The sequence below is a fragment of the Cebus imitator genome, unplaced genomic scaffold (genome assembly GCF_001604975.1).
Source record: "Cebus imitator isolate Cc_AM_T3 unplaced genomic scaffold, Cebus_imitator-1.0 Scaffold23, whole genome shotgun sequence".
Lineage (NCBI taxonomy): Eukaryota > Metazoa > Chordata > Mammalia > Primates > Cebidae > Cebus > Cebus imitator.
The window spans coordinates 11,605,221-11,611,432 of record NW_016107338.1 but is presented as its reverse complement, the minus strand read 5'-3'; the positions used below and the strand labels follow the sequence as shown (position 1 = coordinate 11,611,432).

Here is a 6,212-nt window from a genome sequence, read left to right as displayed (position 1 = left end):
TTTTTTTATGGAGTCTCACTCTGTTGCCCAGGCTGAAGTGCAATGGTGTAATCTCGGCTTACTGCAAACTTTGCCTCCTGGGTTCAAGAGATTCTCCTGCCTCAGCCTCCCCAGTAGCTGGGATTACAGGTGCTCACCACCACACTTGGCTAATTTTTGTATTGTTAGTAGAGATGGGGTTTTTCCATGTTGACCAGACTGGTCTTGAACTCCTGACCACAGGTGATCTGCTCGCCTTAGTCTCCCAAAGTGCTGGATTATAGGTGTGAGCCACCATGGCTAGCCTGTATTTATATGGACTGACATAGCCAGAAGTTTGGGGTCCTGCTTTCTGGTAAACAGGCAAATATTAAGTAAATGTTTATTGAGTTGTAATGTGAAATATCTTTAATGTACCAGCAAGTTGTAATATTTACCATACAATTTTTTATATTAATGAAGAAAGACAGCTTGTTTTTCTTGCACCTCCAGTCTCACTTACTCCACCTGTATTCTACCTTACGTTGTCTACCTTTACAACCTTCTGTTCCCACTACTACTACACTCTTTTAGTCAGGACTCTTGCAAATAGGAATACAGCTTAAACTATCTTGAAAAGTTGATGGAATTTTGGGTTGTCTCTAGGTGGGAAGGATGCTGAGATAGCATTATAGAATTGCAGGAAGGCCTGCAGGAACCAGGACCTTAGGTACTACAAAACAGGATATAACCCCATTAGAATCCACTCTTATCTCTCTTTGGCTTCATTCTATTTTCTTGCAGCCAGGCTTTTGCCAAAAGGTCCAAGAAAATGCTGTCTGTAACCCTAGCCTCATGTCCTTAGTATACTATGACCCAAAAAGATAAGACCATTTTTCCTGCCCTAAATTGGGAAATTGATTGAGACCAGTCAGTGTGCCCGGAGAAAGGAGGATATTGTGATCTGTCTGGTTTAGAGCTTATGCCAGTCCCCATGGCCAATAGCAGATACAGGCAAAGCAAAGAAGAAGCAAGGGGAAGCTTACCATGGGGACTAAGTTATTAACTGCTGCTGTCCTTTCCTAGGCTCTATTGCCCTAGCCCTCTGATAATTTCCCACTTCAATCCAACTACTTACTTAATGTTATCAGATTCAGCTAAAAAAATTTTTTTTAAGTAAAATAATTGTTTTAAAAAGATACAGAATTCTGCTGTGTTTTCAATGCTGGTCTCAACCTCCAGGGCCTGCACAATCCTGCCTCAGCCTCCGGAGAAGCTGGGACCACAGGCAAGTGACACCACACCTGGCCAGATTTAGCATTCTAAACCACATCTTGCATCATGATTTCCCAGTTACCTAGCCTTTAGTGGCTACTCATTGCCTATAGGTAACAATGTCTAAACTTAATACATTCTAATCTGACTCTAGACTGCCTTGTCAGTCTTATTTCTCAGTTTTTCTATTCAATGTTGAACTGAACTAGTTGACCCTCTAATTTCTGATAACACTTACTTATTCCTCACTCAGTCATCTAAACCTTAAGTAAAAAATTTGTGGTTCCACTCTTCAAATCATTGTTTGATGTCTCAGGAGCTCTGAAGGCTACTCGTTAGGTATTGGCATCTCTGTATCATTGTTGGCAGAATGTACCAGTTTACATTTTTTTTTTAGTGGTAGTGATACCGAATCTATTTCTCTATGTAGTCACTTGTGACAACTAATCAGAGGGAAACCTGGCTTAACAGTTGAGGTTTGTGCCTGCACTTATCTCACAGACCTTTCAGAAAAATCACTTGGCTGCTTGAAGCTTCAGTCTCCTTTTCTATACATTGAGAATAAAGAGAACTATAATACTATTATAGTTCACTGCCTTTGAAAATTGATTATGAGGGTCAAGTGAAGTAATACAGACATACCTTGGAAATACATGTGTTTGGTTCCAGGCAGCCACAATTAAGTGAATGATGCAATTAAGCAAGTCACATGAATTTTTTGGTTTCCTAGTACATTAAAGTTGTGTTTATACCATACCATACCGTGTCATACTACACTATATTGTGTGTAATAGCACTGTGTCTTTAAAAGCAATGTAGATGCCTTAATTAAGAGATACTTTATTACTATTCAAGAGACTGAAGTGAGAGGATCACTTGAGCCCAGGAGTTTGAGGCTGCAGTGAGCTATGATTGCCACAGCACTCCAGCCTGGGTAACAGAGTGAGACCCCATCCCCCACCCACCAAAAAAACTCAAAAATTTTATTTCTAAAAAATGCTAGTGATCGTCTGAGCCTTCAGCAAGTCGTATTCTTTTTGCTGGTGGCGGGTCTTTTCTTGATGTTTTGTTTTTTAAATACGTGTGTGTGTGTGTGTGTGTGTGTGTGTGTGTGTGTGTGTCAGAAGTGGGATTTGAATTGCCTTGATGTCAATGGCTGCTTACTGATCAGAGTGGTGATTGCTGAAAGTTGGGGTGGCTGTGGCAATTTCTTAAGACAACAAGGAGGTTGTTGCATCCATGGGCCCTCCCTTTCGTGAAAGTTTCTCTGTAGCATGCCATGCTGTTTGATAGCATTTTACCCACAATAGAACCTCTTTAAAAACTGAAGCTAGTTCTCTCCAACCCTACTGCTGCTTTATCAACTAAGTTTCTGTAATGTTCTAAGTCCTTTGTTGTCACTTCAGCAATGCTCACAGCATCTTTACTAGGATTATATACCATCTCGAAAAAAAAATTACTTTTCTTACTCATTCATAAGGAGTAACTTTTTTTTTTTTTTTCTGAGACAAAGTCTCACCTTGTCACCTAGGCTGGAGTGCAATGGTGCAATCTTGGCTCACTGCAATCTCTGCCTCCAAGTTCAAGCAGTTTTCCTGCCTCAGCCTCTGAGTAGCTGGGATTACAGGTGTGCGCCACCATGCCCGGCTAATTTTTTGTATCTTTAGTAGAGACGGGGTTTCACCATGCTGGCCAGGCTGGTCTTGAACTCCTGACATCGTGATCTGCCCGCCTTGGCCTCCCAAAGTGCTGGTATTACAGGTGTGAGCCACTGTGCCCAGCCAGAAATAACATCTTATCCATTCAATTTTGATCATAAGATTGCAGCAATTCAATCACATCTTCAGATTTCACTTCTAATTCTGGTTCTCTTACTATTTTCACCACATAGGCATCTACTTCCTCCACTGAAGTCTTGGACCTCTCAAAGTCATCCATGAGGGAATGGAATCAACTTCTTCCAAACCCCCGTTAATGTTGATATTTTGACATTCTTCTATGAATCATGAATGTTCTTAATGGCATCTAGAATGGTGAATCCTTTCCTGAAGATTTTCGGTTTATTCTTCCTGGATCTATTAATCACTGCCTGTGGCACCTGTAGCCTTACAAAATGTATGTTGTTCTTTCTTTTTTTTTTTTCTTTTTAGACAGGGTCTTGCTGTGTCACCCAGGCAGGAGTGCAGTGGTGCCATATTGGCTTATTCAGCCTTAATCCCCTGTGCTCAAAGTGATCTTTCTACCTCAGCCTCCTAAGTAGCTGGGACCACAGATGTGTACCACCCTGCCTGGCTAACTTTTTTGTATTTTTTTATAAAGATGTAGTCTCACCACGTTGCCCAGAATGGTCTTGAACTCCCAGGCTCAAGCAGTCTGCCCACCTTGACTTCCCAAAGTGCTAAGATCATAGGTGTGAGCCATTACACCTGGTCACAAAATGTATTTTAAAAAAAAAAAAAAAAACTGAAAAACTTGATGGTCAAAATTACTTCTTGATCCATGGACTGCAGAATGGATGCTGTGTTAGCAGTCATGAAAATAACATCTCCTTGTACATCTCCATCAGAGCTCTTAAGTGACTAGGTGCATTGTCAGTGAGCAGTAATTTGAAAGGAATCTTTTTTCTGAGCAGTAGATTTCCACAGTGGTCTTAAAACCATGGTGTAAACAGACGTGCTATCATCTAGGCTTTGTTGTTCCATTTATAGAGCATGGGCAGAATAGGTTTTAACAACATTTTTAAGGGCCCTAGGGTTTTCTGAATGGTAAATTAACATTGGCTTCAACTTCAAGTCACCAGATGCATTAGCCCCTAACAAGAGAGTCAGCCTGTCTGTTGAAGCTAGGCATTAACTTCTCTATAGCTGTGAAAGTCCTATTTTGTGAGAGCTCACACATAAAAAAAGAGAAAGTTCTAGATCATATCTTTTCCCAGTATATGGTTATTTCATCTATATTGAAAATTTTTTGTTTAGTGTAACCACCTTCATCAAATAGCTAGATCTTCTGGATAACTTGCTGCAGTTTCTACATCAGCACCTGCTGCCTTATTTTGTGTTAATGGAGACAACTTCTTTCCTTAAACCTCATGAACTAACCTTGCTTCAAACTTTTCTTCTGTAAGCTCTCTTACCTCTCTCAACCTAGATATAATTAAAGAGAGTTAGGACCTTGCCCTTGATTAGGTTTTGGCTAATGGGAATGTTGTGGCTGGTTTGATCTTCTGTCCAAACCCAAAACCTTCTCCATATCAGCAATAAGGCTGTTATGCTTCCTCTCCCCTCCTCTCCTTTCCCCTCCCCTCCTTTCCCCTCCCCTCCCTTCCCCTCCTCTCTTTTTGAGATGGAGTCAAAAAGCCCCCAGTCTGAGGCTGCAGTGCAGTTGTATGATCTTGGCGCACTGCAACCTCCGCCTCCTGGGTTCATGCAATTCTACTGCCTCAGCCTCCCAAGTAGCTGGGATTACAGGCATGTGCCACCATGCCCAGCTAATTTTTGTATTTTCAGTAGAGACAGGGTTTCACCATGTTGGCCAGGCTGGTCTTGAACTCCTGACCTCAAGTGATCTGCCCACCTTGGCCTCCCAAAGTGCTGGGATTACAGGTGTGAACCATTGCACCCGGCTCTGTTTTGCTTTCTTGTCATTTGTGTGTGCAGTGGAGTAGCACTTTTTCTTTAAAGAACTTATCCTTGGCATTCACAACTTGGCTATCTGGCACAGGAGGCCTAGCTTTCAGCCTATCTTGGCTTCCTCACTAAGCTTAAACATTTCTAGCTTTTGATTTAAAATGAGTTATATGTTACTCTCACTTGAATACTTAGAGGCCATTATAGGGTTATTAATTGGCCTACTGTCAATATTGTTGTGTCTCATAGGGAGGCCTGCAGAGAGGGAAAGAGATGGAATGGCCAGTGGTTAGAGAAGTCAGAATACAAACATTTATCATTTAGTTTCTCTGTCTTCTATGGGCATGGTTCATGGCACCCTGAAAGAATTCCAATAGTAATATTGAAGGTCTCTGATCATAGATCACCATAACAGATATAAACAATAGTGAAAAAGTTTGAAATATGAGAATTCTATGGGACACAGAGACACAAGGTGAACATATGCTGTTGGAAAAATGGCACCAGTAGACTTGCTTAGTATAGGGTTGCCACAGACCTTCAATTTGTAAAAAATGCAGTATTTGTAAAGCGTAATAAAGTAATGCACAATAAAATGAAGTATGCCTGTAGATGTGAAAATGCTATGGTATGCTAAAGAGTACTGTGCAAATTTAAGGCGTGTTACTACGATTGAGCTTATATTTAGTTACTGTGTCTTCTTGGATGCTAGAATAGAGTACCCAGATTCAATGGCAATTAAATTTTGAAACTTTATGGGAAAGTATAAAGTAGTATATAATTTCACAGTAGTATTACTGTGAATGAGCTGTTTGACTGAAGATGGGCTTCAAAGCTAAGATAATATGTTCACTTAACAAAATTTACTTAGTGCTGCATATGGATACGGCATTATACAGATGAAATATATCAAACCAAGCCTGGCTCTAAGTCACTGTGAAACTATGTAAGATTTTATCAGACAACCAGTTAATTTTATTCTTTTGTTTTATTGTTACTGTTATTATTTTAGAGACAGGGTCTTGCTATATTGCCCAGGTTAGACTTGAACTCCTGGGCTCCAGCTGTCCTCCTGCCTCAGCTTCCCAAGTAGTTGGGACTACAGGCACGCACCACCATACCTGACTTGTTTTATTACTTCAAAAATTTTTTCATTTTATCTCCCTGCCATAGAACTGGATATGTAAAAATTATATTCTTGTTACTGATACAAAATTGAGTGACACAGAATGTTTAACAGTAGCTTTTCTGATACTTGATGTTCCCAAAGGGAGCATTTTTTACTTATAAAGAGCTTATTCTTATTACTGTCCGCCCCCTCCCCATACCTCCCCCCGCCTTTTTTTTTTTTTT

General features: G+C 40.5%; 1 protein-coding gene across 4 annotated transcripts in view; it reads left to right on the top strand.

Moving 5' to 3' along the window:
* COMMD1 (copper metabolism domain containing 1) overlaps positions 1-6,212 on the top strand; it is a 231,129-nt gene that overhangs the window by 85,288 nt on the left and 139,629 nt on the right. The window contains exon 1 of one of the 4 annotated variants that reach the window (XM_017522195.2): positions 5,943-5,964. The exons of the other annotated variants lie outside the window; for them this stretch is intronic. The gene's annotated coding sequence lies outside the window, so the exon portion shown is untranslated. Of the gene's footprint in view, positions 1-5,942; positions 5,965-6,212 lie in introns of those variants that run through there. 4 annotated transcript variants of the gene reach the window in all.